The sequence below is a fragment of the Candoia aspera genome, chromosome 12 (genome assembly GCF_035149785.1).
Source record: "Candoia aspera isolate rCanAsp1 chromosome 12, rCanAsp1.hap2, whole genome shotgun sequence".
NCBI lineage: Eukaryota > Metazoa > Chordata > Lepidosauria > Squamata > Boidae > Candoia > Candoia aspera.
The window spans coordinates 7,055,177-7,079,492 of NC_086164.1; positions in this window are offsets into that span (position 1 = coordinate 7,055,177).

The window sequence follows — 24,316 nt, forward strand, 5'->3', positions numbered from 1 at the left end:
TTTCATGGAGGCACACTGCAAAAGGAAAAGAAAAGAAATGGGGGAACACAGAAAATGATGAATAGTGTCTAATCCAGGGTTTCTCAGCCAGGGTTCCATGGATCCCTAGGGACACTAGGGTTTCCCAGGGAGATCACAATTTATTTAAAAAAAAATATTTCAAATTTGAGTGACTTCACATTAAAGAGGTAAGTTTCATTCTTTATTTTCAGTTAAAGAATACCATGAATGCATCTATACAGGCCTACATGTGAAATGAATATAATAATTTTGTAACTTCTGGCCTATATTTGAGCCTGAATGTGCAGGGCTTCCCTGAGGCCTGAAGAATATTTCAAGGGTTCCTCCAGGGTCAGAAGGTTGAGAAAGGCTGGCCTAATCTGTCTTTGAAAGCCCTCCAAGATGGGAGCTATTGCCACATGCTGTTGAGTCAAATCCTTTAGACTAGCTCAAACTTTCTACCCTTCACTGTTGTTTTAAAAAGACGGATAGGAACTTCCCATTATGTAATGCAAATGTGATGAGCCGACGAGCCCTCCTTGGAGATTGGTTGAAGTTAATACATTAAGAAAATCTAGTACTTCTTTCATTTGTCCAATTTGCTTTACTCCTTTGGAGTCCCTGGCTGAAAACTAGGTCCAGTGCATCTGTATGCACTGTAATTTCTTGAACGAGGAAGAGGAAACCTCTTCTGAGTTATCTCTACAATCAATTTATCTATCTGAAGTACATCTTCAGCTCCATTGTCTTCTAAGAATTCAGCTGCCTCCCTGACCTGTTTTCCTATTTCAGTTCTGCTAGTATATATTTTCTACTGCTGATATAAGAATAGTTTTCAGAATCTCTCTTTTCTTGCAACCTTTCTTGCTTGCCTGTATGTTTTTACGCTAGTTCGGATGTTCCTTCTAGTGTTCACAGTGTAAGCTTTCCATTTTCTAAAAGATGCCTTCTTGTATCAAATAGTTTCTCTGCCAATGCTTATTAACCATGCTGGCATCTGGTTTCATCCGAACTTCAAACAAGAAACTTTCTCCCTAGGAAGTGTTACTTGACAGCTAGCAAGAAAGTCAGCCAGCCAGCTCTTGGAATAATGGCAGGGATGGGATACTGAAATAGTGTAAATGCTTCAACCCACTTAAAAATGTCCTACTTTCATCAAGGATGAAGGAAGACAATATGCTAAACATGTTATGAAACACCTGCCTGATTATAAGTGGCCTACAAAAAAAAAATCATGTACCAAAAAAAAAAGGGAGAAAAAATACTTGTTCCCACTGCAATCAGAAATAACAGTCGAGAAGAATAAACAGACAGACTTAATGGTATGTTGTTTTTTTCCCCCATATTTGCAGAGAAGCCAGAAAGGAATTGAAAAGACTTGGAATGGCTCAGTTGCATTACTTCGGTAAGAGCCTGTTGACTTACCGTTCCTAACTATTTTGACATAACTGCCTATGGTCATGTCTGGGCAAACACTAGGAGCTCTAATTAGCTTGGGTGGGACAATTCATGCTGATTAAAGGACTCATTAGCCAATACAAAATGCCTCTGGAAGCTGATGTAACCAGGGAACTTGAAACAGAAGAGCAGAAGCCTTCAGAGTAAGCTGATCTGCAGGGGATAAGGAATAGCTGGAAAAGGTTCATCTTGGTTTTTTTTTTTTTGTATGCAGTAAGTATTCTGCACTTCGACTACTGTGATGTCAGGTATAGAAGAAGTATGTATGAAGAAGAAGGTCCATTTCTCCTGTTGAAAAGCAGTCTCCTGCGTGGCCTATCTATGCGTTTGTCAGCTATATAATTTGAGTCCGTGTGATATGCTTGCCCACTTTAAGAAATGCTTGAGTCCCATTTAAACTTTGAAACTGCTTTGAGATTGCTTTTTAATGGGAAGTAGTAGAAACATCGTTTAAAAAATAAATTCCTAAATTCAAATCCTCTATTACCTAAAACTCAACATAACCATTAATCATTATATCACACAACACCAATTATGTGAGTAATGCCTTTTCAAGCTAAGTTTTCTGAGGACCAGATAAACTGGGCTCAGTGATTTCTTAATTTTCAATTTATCAGTAAAGCCTAGAATGTTATCTACTGTCGCTTATATTTGTCTTGCATTTTTAGACTAGATACCCAGAACTTGTCTCCCCAAAAAGAAAACCTATCAGTTTCCTTTCCTCTGTCCATCAAAATCTACACCAGATCTTCCCAATGTAAAAGCTCTCCAGATGTGAGGATTTCTTCATCTAACATGGCTATTGCTGAGAATTCTGGGAATTCAAGTCCACACATCTGGTGGCCATCCAGTTCAGGTAAGACTGATCTATATTAATATTTATGCCACTTAGGATACTATTTTCTGGTCAGGTCATTCATTGCTGCATCAGTCTTAGACACCACCCCCTTTGAACTCATATTAGTATTCATTAAGCATCAATGATCCTGTACAAGAAAAACTTTACCAAGTTAGCCTACTTTTTGATAATGTCTGTTCTGCCTTTTGGGTTATTTTAGCACTGTTTCATTAGTCTGTTAGTTTGTTCTATCCGCAGTACCTTCACTGTTAATCTCTGCAGATGTTCCATGCAAAAAAGTAAAATCTATTTTAGACCTTAATTGCTGAGCAAGTATCTTCCATAATTTGCTGTTCCTTGCATTTCTTCAAAAGCTTGACAAACACTTACTACTGTAGTTTTGCTTGACAAATACAAATGTTTGAATTGAATATCAAATCTCTTGCTTGCTTGTATCCGTGATCTATCTATAATGTTAGATCAGGTTACTCATGTCCACCCTTCCCAGTATGTAACATAATATGTATGTAATGCCTCTGGTAGTTATATGTACATAGCTGTGACTCTCTCTGTGTGTATGTGTGTGAATATGCATATGTCTGAAAGAGAGACAAAATGTAAGTATCTTTGGATATTAGATTTCTTATGCAGCAAGCATCAGGAAACTTTCTACAGACCGTGCATTTTTCTCCTGTTCAGATTAAAATTCAGTCTAAAACAGAATTTCTAGTCCAACTCCATCCCAGCTGGAACTGGGCATGGTGCAACTAGATGTTGGATTTGATGGTCTTACAAGGGAAGAAGGTTCTTCGTGCAGCTATGGGTATTATTTCAGCTGTGAAGCATATAGCTCATCCCTTACTACCACTCTGTACTTTATAGGAAGGGTGGGCAGTAGCAGACCTCCAGATACCTGGCCTGCTTTACAATGCCTTTCCCTCTCTGTTTGCCAACCCTGATTTAAAATAAGCACAAACTAAATCTGAACAATTGTGTTCATACATTTCAAATGTTTTCAGCTCACATGTGGTGAGCAATTTTAGAAATACCAAACTGAAGTGGAAAAGAACTCTGTTGCTTTCCTTCCTTCCTTCCTTCCTTCCTTCCTTCCTTCCTTCCTTCCTTCCTTCCTTCCTTCCTTCCTTCCTTCCTTCCTTCCTCCCCCCCTCTCTCCCCAGTTGTTCTCTTAGCTGTTGCTGGCCTCAACACTTTCCTTACCCACATATAGAGCTTGAATATTAATATATGTTATTTATCCACATCAATAGTCTTTAAGTGCATCATCTGAATCTCTCTTTCTCTTTGTTTCAAGGTTACCAGAATGACAACTCTTTAAACAGTTTAACAAACTTAGTAACTTCAAAGTAATGAACTTCAGAGGATTCAAAGTAAATTCCCAATGTTCCCCAACTCTGGGTGGTATGACCCTCACCCCCTGATTCATTCATTCATTCATTCATTCATTCATTCATTCATTCATTCATTCATTCATTCATTCATTCATATATATATATATATATATATATATATATATATCAAAGTTTATTATTAAGTCAAATGAGAAAATGGGTAAAGGTCATAGTTTTCTGCCTGCACCAGTTCTCTCAAGTACAATTTTGGCATGACATTCCAAATGCAAACCTTGCACTGTTGCAAATTCACCTAGAACTCCAGTCATGGGGAACTAAGCTACATGATCTGTAGAGTTCTATGGTGCAGCTATTACCAAAGCATTCCACTTTGGAGCTGTAGAGGAGGAAATTGCATCCTGTAAAAGTTCTGCACCTGGGGAAATCTAGTTTTGAAGGTTTCATTTGAATAATAAAAAAAATAATCTCAGAAGCAAATCTGCTCACTCAGAATTCTTTGCTTGCATGCCAATTTTCCAAGTATGTAGAGAGGAGTAAAGCTTATTTATGTTCTTGTATAAGTATCTGTTCCTGACCACAGTGATGCCAAAATGGTGAAAAGTATGTTGCGGTACCCAAGGGCAAGTTCCATCCTTTCATACTTATGTTGTGATGTTGTTTATCAGTAATGTAGGGGTGGAGTTCCATCACTTGTTCTTTGTGGACACCCATGCATCCCTGCCATTTTACCTTTGGGGCACTCAGTGTTATCAAGCCAATGTAGACTAAAATGATACAGTCTTGTAAAAATGGCATGCAGTGCTTCTCCTGCTTCCATAGCAAAGTTCTCAGTTGGAATCAGTGCAAAAGCTGGCTCTCAAAGACAACTGCTGAAGAGATCAGTTTTTATGATTTTGGGGGTGGACGGAAGCCTGTGGTTTCAGATTTAGCGTGGAAATAATGATTTGAAGTGAAGTTGTTGCAGAAAGGGAGGCAAAGCAAGGTGAGCTGTTCTGATATAGCATGTACCAAATCCTGCCTTTTGTAGATTTGCTCCGTGGCTTTCCATGAGCCTTTTTCTCATGAGACCATGGATTGTTCACAAGCATTCCAACTGCTGGGAGTGAAGAGGAGAGAATGGTCAGCATTAAAATAGTGACAAGTCATGCAGTCTAGAAACAGCTTCCACACCGTTAACATGAGAGAGCTGGGCAACTTCCTTTCAACAAGGCATTGGGTGATGCACCCTTCTGAACTTGCTTTATGAAGCAACATGCCTCCTTTCATTCCTCAACAGAGAAGCCAAGTTGCCATGTCGCTTCACTTTCTGTCCCCCTGACTGCCTCCTCTGCCACATCTAGTAATGTTGCCCATGTGCAGAAATCTCTATGACTGCTGTCAGTTGAGGCGGTATTGCTTTGATACTTTAGCATGAGGGATTCCATCATCACTATGCCACAGTGAGACAAATAGAGTCATCTGTGGAGCGTGAAGCATCTTGTAGATGGCAACTGCCCCACCAAAACCTATAATATAATTACTTGTAAGTCATGTCTTTAATTATTTTCTCCTTTTACTACATTAAGAAATCATTTCTGGAACTGTCTGGAGGTAGCATAAGGATTGGGAGGGGGCTCATACAGTGTAACTGTCCTAACAAGCAGGAACCACCTGAGACAAGGAATAGGTCTCTAGTGTTTTATTACTGCTACATTAGACAGAAAATCCTAACAAACTGAAGAAGTGTGAGAAAACCCATGCAGATAAACCCCAAAAGTCAAGGCGGGTCTGTTCTGTGTCTCTTTGAATGACAGCTCAAATTCTCACTACTATGCATGCGTTTTCCCCCCTGGGTAGGGGACCCCTCCTGCTCACCATCAGTGCTCATGACAGTAACTTTACCTTAAAAGTTTCTATGTGTAGGTATGTACGTACAGTATATACTGTACATCAGCAGGAATCTTTGTGGATTAAGGCAATAAATCCACCCACCCACCCACCCATCAATCCTAGGCCAATTTTGTTACAGTTTGAAGTACTTCTTGTACTTCTGAACCACTGCCTAAGCAATCCACCTTATCTGAACCTGCATGCAATGTTTGGATTCCTAAGGGACATATTATAATACCACTGTGTTCAAATCTTTCTCTTCTACTCAGACTTACTTCTGTTCAGTTACTCCCATCAGCGCTAGGTCCCCCCTGCTGCTTTGTTAAAATATCTCTGAACAGCCAATGGACTGCCTCTAATGAACTTTTCTTCCAGGCCCATCCAAAATGTCATTGTCTGGAGTCCAGAAAGCAAGTGAGAGAGGAAGAAAGCAAGAGAATCCAGCTGGCTCTGAGGCTGGAATGAGTTTCCAGGCCATATCACACAGGGCCATTTTAAGTCAATTCTAGCCCATTCTGCATTAATTTGCATTTTTTAAAAAAAGGTCTACCCCATAATTTCTACTTAATTATGCTTTTTAAAAATCATATTTTAACACCAACTGCAAGCCAGCTGAGTGACAGATACTAAAATAAAAGGAACACATTTCAAAATGTATGTTTTCTTAAAATATGCCTTTTTCAGCCATTTGGTGCTTTATTTTTGCTCATCTGAATCGTAAAATTCAATGAAGCACGAAATCTAAAAGATAACTCTATTTGGATCCACACATTAGAAGAAAGTGGCTGATCAGTTCACTTTGTGCAGAAATGTACAGTGATCATATTTGTTAAGCATGTGTAGTTTGATGGCTATGTGAACATAAACAACTGGGTTATGTCCATCTGTCTGTCTGCCCATCCGTCCATCTGTCCATCTGTCCATCTGTCTGCCCATCCATCCATCCCTCCGGTCATCCGTATATCTGTCTGTCCATCCATTTTTCTATCCTTCTCTCTGCCTGTCCTTCCATCTGTCCATCCATCCATTTTTCCATCTGTCCATCTATCCAACCATCTGCCTGTCCATCCTTCCATCTCTGCACCTGTCTGTCTCTGTCCGTCAATCTGTCCACCCATCTGTCCATCTGCCCATCCATTTCTTCTGTCCTTCCTTTTGTCTGTCCATCCGTTGGTTTTGTCTGTCTGTCCCTGCCTTGTGTTTCTTCACAGTAACATGAAATGGTTCTCTTGAGCATTCCTAGTTCCTCCTCTGTGAAGCGGTTAGATGGGCCCTGACAAATGTAGCTTAAGGCCGTCTTCTCTGCTGCCTTCAGGCTGGCATTGCCTCTCTGGCAGAATGTTAGAACAAGCTCTACTGGATACAAATGAGGTTGGATAGAGAAACAGCTGGAAAGTGCAAACGCTGCCCTCAAAAGAAGTAAGTTATTTCATTCACGGAACTACCAAGGAGAAAACCACACCCCTACCAACATGGCAGGCAAGCTACTGTATATAAACAGGGAACAAACCCCACAATCACCAGCACTGATGATGTTACCTAGTCAGGTAATGAAACGTCTGCAAGCCAACAACCCAGCTCAGAGAGCACCAAGGCCTCCACAGTTTATCTTCTCCTTAGGAAATGATTTCTCAGAAGTTCTCCTATATAATTTGAGTGAGGTGGGGCAGAATTATCCCAACTATCACTAAGCCTAGTCTAAAGGTAAACAGAACACTCAATGTCCAGTGCATACCAGTTTCACATATTTCATTCTATCCTATTTTTATATTAACCTGGATTTTTTTTTTAAAAAACAGACCTCTAAATGACAGCTCATTTAAGCTCTAAATGACAGCTTTAAATACACATTTAAGTAACTTTAAACTAGTGTGTCACAAGCTACACGTTTTTAAAAGCTCTTCTTCCCTTTAAACTATGCATTACTATGACCTATTTATCCTAAAGTGTGCACTTCTTATGCATTGTGGTGCACTGTTTCGAGTTTAGATGTTTTTTCTAAAGCTTGGAGACATGAGAAATCTGATGGCTAACTGCACACTTAACCACCTATTGGGTGCAGATTGCTTTGTTTCAAAATGTGGAATACACTAATCTTCTTAACCATCTGTATTTGAGCCTGGGGCAGCTTATTCCAAACCTGGAAAATGTATTCTCTCTCACATTTTTCAGAGTTTCACTTTTGAATAAGGCAGGCCTGTAATGGAAAGGAGAGCTGAGATTTTATAAACAGTATTTTTTCAGCATCATTTGAGTTGTGACAAAGCAGCTGACAAGAGTAAAATACAGACATGGTCTTTAAATAAGGATCCCGCCATAGACTTTGAAAGCAATTAAAGATCCTGCACCACCATTTATTATTCACTTACTTTTTAACCATTTTTAAAAAAAAAAAAACAACTTTTACTGTCTCTGTAAAATGCAGCCCTTTTATTCCTCATAATCATCAAGATTGATTTTATGCCTCATAACAGTTAAATGCCTTTTTAAAGCATTAAATGTAGTGTATAAAGAAGCATTGAAGCAGAGCATTCATCACCACCCCCACCCCCCAAAAATGGGGAAAGAAGTGTCGTAAAAGTGTTTTCAGCTTTGGGTAGGTAATTATTTTCAGCTCTTTAAAAAACGGATAAAGAAAGGATGAGCAAACCAGTCCTCCAGAAGATATCTCCATAACATACAACAATTAAGGAGATTCAGTGAGACGACGTGTATTTTGCACTGTTAAGCTACAGAATGACCTTAAAAGTTGGGGTATTTATAGAGCTGACTCTGCGTTTGAGAAGGCCCTGGATCAGGTCTCCCCAAGGTGACCCTCTTTTCTGTAATATGGCTCTGGACCATTGCGGAGAATACTGGGAGAAATCAAAGACAAGCTGTCTCAGTGATCTTGGAGTGTTGTGCTGAAAAAAAGGAAAAAAAAAAGAAAATCAGGGATGGGACAGGAAGTGGACACTGGCAGCTGTCCAAGGCAACCAGATGTTAACATCCTTTAGCTCATTAGTTCCAATTAATGTGTAGAATTCAGCCACCATTTACCTCATTGCTATAGGTGATTTGTTTTATGACTCTCTTGATCATCCTCTTCTTTTCTTCCAAAGGACTCTCTAGACTTCTGATGTTTATGGTGTTTGCATGGACCAGTTATTTAATCTCTGAGTGATCTGCAGTTTCCTTTCCTTGCCTATATATGTTGTGCACCTCTATTTTCCTCGAATGACAAAGGATTGATGGTCAGGTATGGGAGAATCTGTTGATTTTCCGCCGTATAAATTTTGCATAGGTTTGCTCACTGTTCCATTCTCTTCCATTTCAACACTGATCTACAATGGCTAAGAATCTTGAAGTCCATATTTTCCTCCCTGTGTTAATCTAAAATATAGAGAGCCAGTTTGGCGTGGTGGTCAAGGCATCAGGCTAGAAACTGGGAGACTGTGAGTTCTAGTCCTGCCTTAGACACAATGCCAGCTGAGCCCAAGGTCGCCTTGAGCCCAGCTGGCATTCTGAGTTCCTCTCGCTCAGCCCTAGGAAGGAGGCCATGGCAAACCACTTCTAAAAAATCTTGCCAAGAAAACTGCAGGGACTTATCCAGGCAGTCTCCAAGAATCAAGCACCACTGAATGGATAAAAAGAAGAGAATCTAAAATATACCTTAATCTGTTTAAACTGTCAAGACTTGCATCACTAGTGAGATGTGATCATGGATAATTCCTACCCATTCCTTAGTCTGAGAACAGCTACCAGCTTTGCAAAGATCAAATACTTCAGGTTTTCTTATTGACAATTCCCCTGTTTTCCACCTGCATTCTTAATGATGCTAATCACATTGTTGAAAGCTGAAAAGAAAAGGTACTCTTCGTGATCAAACTGAACTTACTGGAACATGAGAATATGAGGATAGACTTATGGATTAGGCTTAGGCTCATGTAAACCAGTATTCTGTCTCCAAGAGTTGCCCACCAGATTCATTTAGGAAGCTCACAAATAAGCAAATTTCCTCTCCCATTGCTGCCCCTGTGTACCTAACATGTAGAGTCACCATGTCTAGACACATCACCAAGTCATCAAGACTAGTAGCCATTGATAAACCTATCCTCGAGGACTCTGTCTACACCCCTTTGGAGCCCTTTAAATGAGAGGCCAAAATCACCTCTTGTGCCAGCACATTCCATAGGTTGATTATATGTTGCACAAAAAAAAAAAAAGTCATCCTATCAGTCAATTTCATTAGTTGGCCTCTAGTTCCAGTATTATGACAGATGGAGAAAAACTTTCCACGTGACTCCTCACCTGACTGTAGATATGATCTGTTAGGATGGAACACCAAAACCTAAAGGTCCGTATGTGGTCTTTAAAAGCCTTGGGTCTGGGTCCAAGAGGCCCACCAAAACTGCAATTTTTAATTAATATAAACAGAAAACTAAATATATGAATATGGATGTGAATTTCTTTTAGCTATGAACTTTAATTTTAACTGAACTTCAAATCCATCAAATCCATCAGACAGTTTATCATAGTCCTGCCTTCTTCCTGAAGTGTGGTCCCCAGCAGTGATTTGAAATGCGGCCCTTGAAAATAGTTGCAGATCTCCTGCTTTAGGGACTCCACCACCTTTGTTCAGTGCCATAGGGGCAGTCTTGGTACTTCGTCCCAGAAAATGGCTTATTGGGAAGCCTTTACTCTGGGATGCAATTTTGCACAACTGAGTTTACAAAGTGTTCAAGCTCTCAACATGCTCAAAGGATCAAAATGGATAAATTTGATCAAAGAATTGTTTAACTTTATTACAAAGTGGAACACTAAAGAACCCTACCGAAGGAAGAAAAAAAAAGTCATGGAAATCTGTTTGCCTGAGGGGTAGGTAATGTTCTTTTTTATTCTTAGAGTGTTCATTTTATTACATTTCCCCCCCGCAGAAACTGATATAAATAACACCGACAAGTGCTTTGCTGAACAGAATACCAGTTAACCTATAATTCATTCTCAGAGTTGGTTTAATTTCCCTTTTAGCTGTGTTACTTTCTTGGCCTATGATGACCTTTCTTCTCAGCAAGCACTTCACTATCAGTTCAGTTCAACTCAAAATACTATATTGGGAGAACATGAAATGCCCTTGAAATTTATGGTAAATATATTCCTCCTGATATGGACAGAATGTGGGGTAAAAGGGCTATGGGGAAACAACAGGGACTCTTCTGTTGCTGGGTAAGTGGAGTGGGGAGTTTTGGTGAGATCAAATGTTTATCCACTTCTGGCTGCAGTTTTGAACTTTGCTGAACTGAGTCCCATATCTCAGTGTTGTTGGCTTGTTGGCTAACAAGATTCCCAAGCCTTGAGCATTCTTTTCACTCTAATCTAGGTTCATGATGTCATAGTTCTGTCAATGAGACCCAGTTAAGTCTGAAATTAAATCAGAATAAATGCAAAGCTTCCTTGCTGGGTATGTTACCATGAATCCACAGTACCTCAGAGTCAGCTATGTTATAATGAATCAAGCATGAAGTTAATGGTTATTGGTCCTCTGTATAAGGCCAAAAATAGGATGAAAATCATACAGAAGCCATTCTGAATGTCTACCACAAAAATATTTTCATATAGTGTTGGCAGACTAGGAAAAAGTCATTTCTCAGTGCATACATACATACAGTAGATTGCTTATGCAGGTCAGTTGGAGATAGGATCCATTAAAATCAATGTGACAAGTCACAGAAAACGTTTTATTTAATTGCATTTCTACTTGATTGAAACTACCTGTAAGAGCCAAAATTTTCCCTAGAGCTGCACTCAAGATGAAAGAGCACAATACGCATCAATAAAAGCACCAATTACAGATCAAACCAGCAGCCCCCAATATTAAGAGAAAGGGAAGGACAATGGCCATGGGTCACTGTAACGTTGCTAGTTTTCAATCACAATTGTTTCTTTTGTTGATTTGTTTCTCACAATAGCAAACGCTAAGGATGAACAAGGGACACCTGCATGGGAATCACACGTTCCTCTGTTGATGTACACACCCTTGTGTTTAAAAATATGACTGAAAACCAGGGAAAATGTGATAGCTATTACTACCCACTGTGAAAGTAGTGATCCCAATCAACCGCTAAATGATGTATTCCATTCATAATTAACAAACATCTTCCTTTCCAATAACTGTATGAGCTCCATTAAGTGGATCTCATTTATCTGACATCCATACATACTTTTCTTAATTAACCATGTGTCCCACCATCCATAGCTGTGTCAGTTTAGATCATGCACCCTATTTATCTGAATAGTTGGAATATCTCACAGGGCCCCTTAATGTTTGTGTTGTATTTGCTGGGGTTCCCATTCAGTTAAATGCCACATGTGCTAAAATTTTGTTCTGTCCCAAATTGCAGACCAAGGCAAACACTTTGGCTCCTGATTGACAATAATTTGTACCCCAATGTAGTAACAATGACCTCCCCAGTAGCACAATTTCTTTGTCACGTATTCTTGCCTTTTCCATCAATGTTATGTTTTCACACTTAATTTTTGGTACTACTGTGTGATTCAGTGGAGATAAATTTCCTTTAAGTATTTTCAAATGTGCTGTCATCCTGTTCCTTGCATAGATGAAGTGCACACTTTAATTCATCCATTAAAGAACATGACTGTGTGAATAATAATAATAATTCCATAAAAATAAGATTGCTAGGAAAATATGGACTGGAAGCAACACAGCGCCTGAAACAGTGGCCAAAAATGTAGAAGCAATAAGTATATTGTACACTACTGCTACACTGATACAATTTGAGACCTGATTTTTTTAAGAGGTGGTCACCACACATTTGGTGAGTTCTACAAGGTAGGTTTCACCTGTTAACCTTATGCAAGTCTTTATGTGTATATGCGTGTGAGAGATAGCCAGCTCTACACAACTTTGGATCAATTTCAGAAAAGTGATAACAAAGTTGTTTCTAATAGCGTATAAACAATGTATTGGGTGAGAGGTTCCATAAAGGGCTCAGAGGAGCTTATACTGTGGAGAACCAGTATGGTATGGCAGTTAGTGTCCAGACAGAACTAAGAAAACCAAGGTTCAAATATTCTGGCAGGAGTGAACTTCACCCCAATATGACTCCCTCAATCTAATCTTCCAACTGGAACACTAAAGAATAATGTTAGGAATGCTCCTCCAAGATCTTGGCCACATAGGAGAGTAAGTCTACAAATATAGCCATGGTGTTTAAGAACCAATTATCAACCCACATGGGGGAAGTTGCTGGAAGGGCAGATTCTGCTCCTGCTTGCAACAGCATCCTATGAGACAGTGCGCCAACTAGTATTTCCTGCTCCCAACTTCCTGATGGCTTCTTGCCTTGTCAAGGCCTTGACCTAATTTGTTGATTGCCCTGAACTCTTTATGAATGCTCATGCCTTGTACTTTTTTATTGGCAGACATGCCTCTTGTGGACCAAGGACCACAACCTCCATGATATAGAATTTTGTCATGGGCAATGGTCCTTCTCCATGGGAAATAGATTCTAGGGAGCTGAAGCTGCTTATCATTGTCCTTCTCCTTAGGCTTTCCACCAACCTCTGTGCTCTGGTAGACAGGAGATGATTGTCTACTGGGCTTATATTCATCTCTTTCTTCCCTTTACTGTGTCCTTCTTTCCATTTGTTTCTGAGTGTTTTTGAAGTGTAAGGAAAACCACCTTATTTATTAAACTTTACTCTTATTTGTTATATTTCAAACAATAGGCTTATGCAACAGTACGTCTCTTTGGAAGCCAACCTGCCTCTTTACAAATGGCCACTCTTTAAAATTTTATTTTCATAGTAACCTCAGGATGTTTTTGTATTGCTGTTTTTCAGAGCCAACCTTGGAAACAAAGCAGAAGGATTCATAAGTAGCAGATTCATAAGTAGAAGAGTTTGTAACACAGAGAACAACTTTGACAGATCTCTGAGAAGTTTGCTGGTTGGAAACATTCTCTTGTTTCTGTGTCAAGGTGTGTGTGTTGGGTTAATCTTCACTGACTGGAAGACAGGGCTTTTTTTTGTTGTTGAAAGAAATAGAGTTTGACTTACCCACCCAGTAATTGTTATCATGTGGAGATTTTACCTCTCAGCCTGCCACATCAAGGTTACTGTTTGCTTCCAAGGAAACATACGTCTATTTACTGCTAGAATGTTTTGCCTAAGATGTGACAATGCTTGGTTATTTATGAAAGTTGCTCTGTGTACATTTTACGTAGCTCCTGAAATGGTATTTGTGCTTTTTACATTTCAAACAGCAGCTCTATTTATAGTTGTGACAATGGTCTGATGAACTAGAAAAAAGTTTTGGAAGGTGGTGAAAGCCAAACTCATACGTGACCATCTAGAAGCAATTACGCTCTTTTTTCTTTGTGACATTCTTTGGAAGTCTGCAAATTATTTTTAAAAATCTAGAAATAATTTTGATTCGCATGGGAGGTTGGAGGGGCTGTCCCAAACCAGCTTATTCTGTAGTTTATAGTAGTAGCATTGAGATTGTCATGGGATTCTTCCTTCTGTTATATATTAGTGCTGTGACTTTCCAGATTTCCTCTAACCCTACACAAGATAGTCAAATTCTCAAGTTATAACTGTGGTGTTGTTAACTATTTTGAGGCTGGGGAAAATACATTTTGTATTTTCATGGATGGATACACAGGCAATAAATAGGAACACATTTATCCATTCTGGACATTTTGAACTGTAAGAGGAAGCTTGGATGTTATGATGCAAGCAGAACAGGAAACAACTCATTGTTCCCTGTTCTGCTGTTCCACCTGTAGACACCTTACTTATATGTGCCCCATCCTCTTTCTTCAGCATGAAGAAAGGAGAGTTTGCAACATTAAAGCTGATGCCAAGAAGAAGGGGAGATTATTCAACTTCCCCTCTTTTTGCATCACAAGTCTCTATTGAATTCTGAATGCTCAAAGCTTACTCACTGCAAGGACTGACTAGGTTATAAGGAGAGCTCCATGTACCCTTAGCTCTCCACAACTAAGTAAGTTCCCTGGGTAAATAACTTGTAAATATTATGAGGCCCATATATCACTGTTGCCAAAATAAAAAATCATATTGGGTGGGGGATCAATAGCAGCAGAGATTTTCCTACTACTTCTGTTATCGTTGTAAATAACAAAACTGCATGAGAGCTATCATTGCATATATTCCTAGCTGACTGGTTTTCCAAATGGAGAACCTTGTGAATCTTTGTTTTAAGTTAAATCATGCACATGCACAAGACAGAAGTAGCAGTAGATTCATAAGATTCCAAAATGCATGGAAGCATCACATGAGAATATCTGGGCAGTGAGTGGTTAAGAAATGCAGTGAAAATGGGATTTTCTGCCACCAGGAAAAGAAAAAAGGGCAAACTAAAAACTGGGCACATAGAATTTTAAGAAAAGGGCTCAGTGGCTGGTTTGGCTTCAAGGCTCTGCCCAAGGCAACCATATGTTTGTGAAGCTAGTTGTGAAAATACAACAGCAAAACGAGTATTTTGGGAAACAGAAGAAGAAAGAGCAAAGCAAGGAGTTCTCTTTAGGTTGCAGGAGAAAGGAAAAATAAAAATTATTTCTATGAGGGAAAAAAGACTTGGACAACTTTATCAACATTTCTGGAAAGCAACATCCCAGCTTGAAGACTGCTACTACTGGTTTCTGGGCTTCTGCATTCTGTAGCTTATATCAGCTGAGGTTTCTTAGGCATCTTACAGCTAGCACTGGGGAGAAAATAGCTGTAGAATGAGAATTTGATGATCAAGATGCATTGTTAGATTAGTGCACAGAAAGGTGCACCTCTTTCAGGTAAGTTGGGTTTCAAACAGAGCAATGTTATTCTCATGGAATGTGAATGAGCCAGAAATATGTGACAGCATCCCACAGGCATTGGTTGCTAACTTAGAGCACAGGCCAGCACATCAGTCCATTCTTCCTTCAGAAAATAAAAGAACTAGGTCAAACAATAAGGAGAGATATAAAAGGAACCACACCGATTTTTACAACAGAATCGTCTGTTTTCTCTTTCTAGAAAAGTCAGCAGCTTTCAAGCACTTTGATTTTGTTCTATTCCTGGTCCCTGTGTGAATATTTTTAAACCTTCTTCCCAAACATTGGTAAACCGTTGTTTGCAGGAGAGAGAGAGAGAGAGAGAGAGAAAGAAATCTTAGCTTTTTTTGGTCAAGTTTCTTAATATAGGCGTTCACTCAAAATACACATTTTGGAAATGTGTATTTGAGAATCCTGGTAAAGCAAACTTTGTTCAAGTTTGCTCATGACAAATGGAAATCTGAAATCTAAAATGAGTAGAAAACATTGTGGTGGGGCTTGGGTATGGGGTCATAATGACTTCACCCTGTAAGTTTACTCACCTGCCTGCGGATGAGTAAACACTTGATTCATGTAATTCCTGATCTGCCCTTACATTTACTGGAAGGTATTTTGAGGAGGAAGATGGAGAGTGAATGGGTAGGGGAAAATATCCTCATGAGAACCCCCAAATTCCAAGGTCAGTTAATAAATGCTAACAGCTTTCAAATAAGAATGCTTTCACTTGAGAACAAAAGAGACAGATCAGCCCTCTCAGACCTAATTTGGAATTTGCAGAGGCCCCAAAAGAATAATTTAGGGACTTCTACTTGCTCCTCTTAAAAGCAGACCACTGATCCACAGGGGGAAAAAAAATGGGGAAAAAGTAACTGTAACGGGATAAACTATCCAGAAGAAGGCATGGCTGGCTGGCTGGCTGGCAGTCTAGATAGCTAATTCTTCATAAAGCAAGGTTTTGTTCCAGACTGAATTTATGACTGGAAAGGTAAACAACTTTATGGCTGGAGCAATGTTCTCATAGGAATAGGTGTAGAGTGAGAAGTACCTTTCAGAATTTAGGACTGCTGAAGTTCCAGCTTACCAGAAGCTTGCAATAATCAGCATCTAATGGGAAAAAAAATAAAGTCAGTCTAAATTCTCAATTGAAAAAAAAAGAGGGGATTACAATTGGAAATACTGTTTACAGTCTGATGCCCACTGCATTTTTTTTCCCCATTTGCACTGGGGGCAAAATAAAAAATGGCCAACTGCTTGGTATCAAGACAAAGGAAGTCACATGGAGCAGAAAGGGCTTCCATTGTGGATGCCAATTTCTCCCTGCATCCAAGGAAACCTTAGATCACCTAATCTCGCTACCCATGTCAGCAGAAAATCGTATTGGGAAGATTTAACAGAATGCAGGAGGAAAGATGAACCACAGAGCTAAAGACAGTAAAATCCAGAAGAGGGCAATGTTTTACTAGAGTTAACACATTGCAGATCTCATTCTCCCTGAAGCTACAATATTGTAAACAAGCATATTTTATTTAAAACATTCATCTCTTCTAACAAAGTCTTGCACTGGATTTAAACAGTCTCTCTTTCTGTCAGGGTGCAATACAATGTGCTTTTCATATTGCATATGAAAATATGTCCTTGAGCAATTTACTAATGCTAGCTGATGATATTTACCAAGCCCAAATTACACACCTTTGCAGATCCAGTTACAGGTTCCACTTTACATTCCGGGGGGAAATGTGTTGTTAGAACTAAAGCAAGTTATGCACAACTTAAAAAAAAAAGCAATTTCAAATCAAATTCCCAGGGTTGTTTGTGGTTTTTACAATTGGCTCCTGCAAACTTTTATGAATGAAAAAAAAGACAATGATAGTTCAGTTTGGTCTAGTGGTTAAGGTGTTGGGAAAAAAAACAGGAGACTGAGAGTTCTAGTCCCACCTTAGGCACGAAAGCCAGCTGGGTGACCTTGGGCCAATCCCTCTCTCTCAGCCCAACTCAACTCACAGGGCTTTTGTGAGGAAAATAGGAGGAAGAAGGAGTATTAGGTATGTTAGCTGCCTTGAGGTAGTTATAAAAATAATAAAGGTGGGATAAAAATTAAATAAATAAAATACTATGAGTTCCATCTTTCCATTTTATTTACTACATACACAATAGGATTCTTCTAGTTTGGATCTCACAAAAGTATAGCTAAAGTCCTGTAATGGAATGCAGAGATAATTTTGATGAAGGAATGGATGAACCATTAAATGATGAAAAATGATAACTCAGTCCTGGGACAGCAAAAAGCATGGGGAAGAAACTCAAAATAAACCTCTTCTGTATAAGATATGGCAGAGCAAAACTCTGGCAGCTTTCAAGATTCTGTTATTATATCCTACAACAATAAAGTAGCATTCCTGGAATTCCTGAGTTGTTTCATGACCTAGTTTTCTTTGCAGGATTGACAGGTCCCTGTACTACTGTCACTCCATTGCCAGGATATCCTCATTGCATCGAAGTTGTTATCTCATGACTTGCTGTGATTTCTTAATTTGTCTTCAGTTCTGCATCTCAACAAGTAACAAATGTCCTCTGTTTCTACTGATAATGCAACTACTTTGGAAACACACACACTTTCGAAGCTAGAAGGTGTTTGGCAAGCCTTGCATTTGACAAACATTGAAGACTCTTTGTCAAAGTAGTTCTTACAAGCTTTCAGAGAAAAAGATGTGACACATTTTTCTAGAGGTCAGTTAATTACTCTATTGTTAACACAGATGACAGCTGTTGTTATAGTTTCACCCTTGCTAAATTTCCTGTGTTGCTGATAGGAAGCTATGCTAGGCCCTGGAGGAAAATAAAAACCTCCTTGAATATCTATCCCCCTTCTATTGTTTATTTGTATATGTTTTAAAGTAATTATTTTTTTCCCCTAAAACACTTTTTACAAGCAGTTTTTTTAGATACAACATCCCTTAGAAGTGCAAATAAAACACACATGTGATCCCAAAGTTCTGTATTTGCAGGAGACATAAAATCAATATTTTCATCTAAAAATTCTGATGGTCTGAATTTCTCATCAATCCCAGTCAGTCCCAATTGTTCAGCCTACCCCTTTAAACTTAATACAAACATCTTTGGTGGATTTAATCTAGTGAACAATTTCCTTTTCTTTCTTTCATATATCTATACTGAAAGAAGGAAGGAAGGAAGGAAAGAAAGAAAGGTATATATCATTATTCTCCTAGTTTTTAACTAACAAAGGTTAAGGGAGGATTTGGGGATAATGGATAGATGTCATGAAGAATCTTCTTTGATTTAGCCAGAGTTAGGGGTCTTCTGTATTTGAACATTGTTATTTGGCTTAAAAAGCTTACAGGCTTGAAGAAAATGGAAGCAATTATGGGGAAAGCATATCTGGACAGGGCAGCCAGATGGACTGGCTGAGCCAGATGGGCTCATGTCCCATCATGAGATCTGTATCAGGTGAGAAACTATAGGTAGTCCTCACTTACCGGCAAGAATTGGGACCAGCAACTCCATTGCTAAGCAACATGAACATAAAGTGAAATATCACGTGATCATGACCAACTTACGATATGAGTTCTGGCTGCAGTCGTTAAGCTAATCACCATGGTCATTAAGCGTGATGTCATGTGACTGCAACTTGAGACTTCCTGCCATTTTCCCCATTGACTTTCCTTGTTGGAAGCCTGCTATGAAGGGTGCAAATGGTGGTCACATGACTGTGGGACATTGCAACCATCGTAAATGTGTGCTGGTTGCCAAGCATCTGAATTGTGATCATGTGACTGTGGGGATGCTATGACAGCTGCAAGTTTGAGGACTGGTTGTAAATCTCCTTTTTCAGCACTGTTGTAACTATGAATGGTCACTGAACAAGCAGTCGCTAAGTGAGAACTACCTGTATTGTATTGCAATTTCTCATGTAATGTCCTAATCCAAGGTGAAACAAAATCATAATTAAAATCAGAGGGGCCAAGCCATGGCACAAAACCAAGTTAGGAACACATTGCAGAACTTGAAATATGGTTCTTAAGCATTTAGATTCCACCCTCTACAAGGGGTGAAGGAGTTGTATGATCCCAAAAGGGGCTGTTGTTTCTATGGTTGAAACATTGGACACAGAAATCCTTCCAGATTTACTCTGAAGTTCGAAAACATGCAAATGTGAGTAGATTAATCGGTACCGCTTTGGCGGGCAGGTAACAGTGTTCCATGTAGTCATGCTGGCCACATGACCACGGAAGTGTCCACGGACAAACGCCGGCTCTTCGGCTTTGAAACGGAGATGAGCATCGCCCCCTAGAGTCGGACACGACTGGACTTAATGTCAAGGGAAACCTTTACCTTTACCTAACCTGTTAGTAGACTAAGGATAAAAAATCCATGCCCCATGACTTTTCCAAACATATCCCTAAGCTTGAAGAACAATGTCAAGAAACATTCCCCGCTCCCTGGGAAAATATGAGGAACTCATACTGTATATCTCCTGGCTATGATAAAAAAAATTGCCTTCCAATGTGCTGGAACCTGATATATCTTCTACCATCCCTGATATACACTAAGTAAATGTTGCTGACTTTAGTTTGACTGAATTCTGAATAAATGTGCACAGGTTTGCGCTTGAAACGATGGTCTGCTAACACTTGTTCAATCTTTGGTATATCAGTTTGGTCTTAAATTAACACCATAGCTTTGCTGGCAAATCTCTTTCCTACCTCTCACCTCATTGTCTGCAGCAAAAATTCCACGTCCTCGTGCATTAGCACTGTTTTAATTAATTTGGACGACCATATTTATTACATTTGAAATGAATTGCATCTGCCTAAGCAAGCCACACAGTATGAAATCGCTCCAGCCTAAAACATTCATCTTTGTGCTTGCCGTAATCAAATCATCAACCAGCACTCAGATTTTATAAGGTACAATATAACAACGCAACAGGGTAAAACAACCTCATTTGTTTGAATAACAAACAAATTAAAAGAGAAATGCAATTGGAATGGAAGCTAATATCCCTCAGAATATAGAGTGTCATTTCTCTACACTCAAAGAGAAAAGGTGTTGGTGGGGGAATGGGGAGAGATCTTGTAACAAATGAATTACTCATGGACCAAACCTGGTTAAAGGCAAAACCTCTTAGCTTTTAAGCCAGGCATTTAACGTGACTGAAGCATAATTGATCAGTTGAATAATTGCTTCAAGAAGGGAACAGTTAAGAGTAATGAGCAGGGACATAACTGACATCCCTTTAAACAATTTGTGAAAAGCTTGTCGCAGATTCCAGCTGAGGAAAACTGATGTTCCAGTTCTACCAGCAGTGGATCTTAACTTTGCGGCCAGAAACCCAAAAGCTCTGTAGGTGGGTGGTCTTTCTAAAGAAATATTTGGTTTCAAGTCATGTATCAGCTTACAAAGCTTACCAAAACATGAAGTGGTTGATTTCCATTAGAGTATCATAAAAATATTCCTGTGTTCAGAATCCATTGCTTGTCCCTTTATGTTCATCTCAGAATTTAATGGAATGCAGCTGTGCCCCAGGTCATTCTACAAAGAGTTAGATAAAGATGATAGCAAAGAAATCATGCCATGCACCCTCCTAAGGAAAATGAGGTAGAAAATGGCAATAATGCATAGGCCCAACCCCAGACAAGTAGGAGATTGTCTTCTATGAAGTCACACTTCAGCTGGATTAATACATACCTGCAAATGGGTTTCAGATTGGGATGTAGCATTGAGACAGCATTTATTGCATTTGTAGATGACTTTTGGTGGTGCTACATCCATCCAGGCTATCCTTAAGGTCTCACCAGCCTTCAGTACCATCTATCATGGTATCCTACTGGGCTAGCTTTGGTGGTTAAGAATGGGGGCCACAGTTCTGTGGTGGTTCTCTTCCTTCTGGTCTACACATTCAGCAACAACTTAGTAGGACATTTCAGACTAGAAAAGGGAGAAATGTTTCCAAATGGCATGTTTGATTTTTAAATCAAAAAATCCGTGCCAGTTAAGCTAGTTATCCATCGGTCTTTTTAGCTCAAAGTTTATTTGTATCCTACTCCCACAGTATCCATTTGAGTGGGTATGTATGTACAAGTGTCCTGAAGACAAAAAATAGAATAGCAAAGTCAGTTGTCTTCTGTAACATTTCCCAAATAATTCCACAACTTTTAACTATATAAAAATAGCCCATCCATTCAAACTGTTTAATAAATTCATAAATAATTGAAAATTACTATTGCAAAGAGCCCTGGCTAAAGAAGTGGAAGTGGACTGGGAAACCAGCCTTACTAAATTGCTTCTGGAAGAAAAAACAACAACAATGATATTCATTTATACTTAAAAAGGGGGAAAAGCATCTCTTGTTTATGTATTTACTTTTAGAAGAAAATATAATGGGCAAATTATCCTGACCCAGATATTAATTGAGGGTGGGATTATATTAAGGGAGTTTTAAAATATGTAATTTTCAAGCTTCTATCAAAATCTTTTTATAGTAATTTTATTAAAGATTACAATTTACAACAATAAAACTAATACAAACTAAAAAGAATTTTAAAAAATAAGAAAAAATTGAAGGTGCAGAAAAGAAAAAAAAGACAAAGACAAGGAAAAAATAAGAATATAATAAAGGGAAAAAAGGAAATATATAAAGACGTGACTTCCCCCTTCATCACAACAAGTATAAACAATTTATACTTATCACTTTTTTTAAAATACAACAAATGATCTTCCCCTATCCCATCTCTTATCTATAAACAAATCCATAAAACCTCATTGTTTCAGTCCTAGTGTCAGCAAAAGTCCATTTAGGGTTACCAGAGATAACGACATATCTATTTTAACCTTGATCAAATAAACCAACTTTATATTCCTTCCTTTTACTTCTAACAATATTGATCTTTAGTCCCTTCAAATAAAGTCCTAGAACTTGATATCTTTTCATTTTTAATTTGTCTCTACTCACAAAATTCTTCAAAGCTTTAACAAGCCTGTCTTGTAAATCCAATACAGGAAAATTTTCCAGGTCACTCTCTTGGTTTGTTATTTGTATATCCTTTTTAATTATTAAGACATCAGTTGATTCTTTTGTATGTCCAGTGTAACTTCCTTTTCCAAAGCATTCTTGTAGCCTGTCATTTTAAAATCCACTTTCAGATCAGTCTCAATCATGTCAGGTAAAACCTGTTCCTTTTCCTTAGCATCTTTTAAACAGTCTATTTATAGAGGCAGACTTAACCTCTGGGTCCATTGTTCAAAATATATTTCAGCTTGTCCAGTGTTAAAATATTTTGTTTCATTTTGTATTAGTAAGTTGATGTTTGAAGGTTCTTCTTTAATTGTAATCTTATTTTCTTGTAGTTTCCTCTAGTGTCCAATTTTTAAAGTCTTGTCTTATTATGCTTTTCTTTTAAATAATTCAGAACAAATGCATTTTCCCACAGGAAGGATTCTTTATAATGAATTTCAAAACCCTATTTCATATTTATCTGGACCCTTAGTCCATTTGTAACTTTCTAAAATCAAGGCGAAAAGTAGGTTTAGCCAAAGCAGAAAGTGGGAACCCATTACATTTCCACTTGGAAGTCACCTCCAGCAGCTCAAGCTAATCACTGAAGGCTAGCTGACTACAAAGTAAGATAGATAGATTCAGCTTGGCTTCCATTATGTAATTCATGGGAAGAACAGGGTCTGGAACACCAACTTCTGCTAGACTTTCCACTATTTTCCCCTGTGATCAGTGAAATAAATGGTCATGCAGAGAGGACAGTGGGGAGTAATATGATAAGGAATGAAGACATCTGAAGGCATCTTGTTGGTATTGTAGAACCAGCACGGTGATTAAGACTATATATCACTACGGTTGCTAAATGTTATTTCTCATAAATTCAGGGAGAATGAGAGAGTGGGAGTGAGATGGAGGAAGAGAACAGTTAAGGCGGACAAGGCCAGGAACACTCATATCTACTTGTAAAATGTTGCTAAGCAAAAGGTCAATCAGGTTCAGTTTGTGAGTCAAAATACGGAATCTCTTAGGAACAGGGAAAAGGCATGCTTGAAGTACAAATAAGTAATCTAGGCAAGGCTGCATTTTCTAGAAACAAGGCACATATAGGTGCTTCTAGTAAGCTTATTTGCCTGCCATGTGAGTTTTTATGCTTTAGGGACTCAGCTGGCAAGCCTCAGCACTGCTCCTGGTGGCACTTCTAGGAGGAAACCATTAATTCCAAGAAGCCAAGCCTCCCAATACAACACTCTTAAGCAGTGATCTAAATGCTCAAAAGTCCCGTATTGATCCTATGGAGGAGCAGTGATCTTACTAAGAAGTCAGAAGCCAACATGTTGAGTGAAGGTGAGGAATTGAAGGAACAGAGACCCTGGAGGAGGTAGGCATAGGACCCACTTCTCTTCCTCCTCACAGCCTCAGGTGTTTGTAATATCAAGAGGTTTGGAGGCAGGGTGTTCAAAGGCAGGGCTGGTAAATACATACCCTGGGTATGGCAAAGAAAATGGAACAGCTGTTAAACAGGAGGTGGTTAATATGGACTTTCAAATGAAAGTAGATGTTAACCATGGTTTCTCCCATCTCATCTTCTCCATTCAGTTAGGGTTCCTTGATTCTTGCTTTGGAGATCAGCTGAAGAAAAGTATCTATAGGAAGGAGCCAATGAGAAGAATGATTAGTTGGAAAGTGTAGTCTCTCTCTTCCCAGCTGTTGTTTCTCTGCTCAAAGACATTATTTTATAGATCTTCACCAGGATATCACATTCTGGCTAGATTGACACATTGCAATACGCTAGGATTTGGACAGCTTACTTTTCCTCTAAATGTGTGGGGTGATCCCAAACACTGTGGGTTATAAACCATAGTTTAGAGCTGAGCATGCTGTGGGAACCCAGCCAGTTGTGGTTTGTTTCCAAATAAAACATGATTAAGCAAACCAC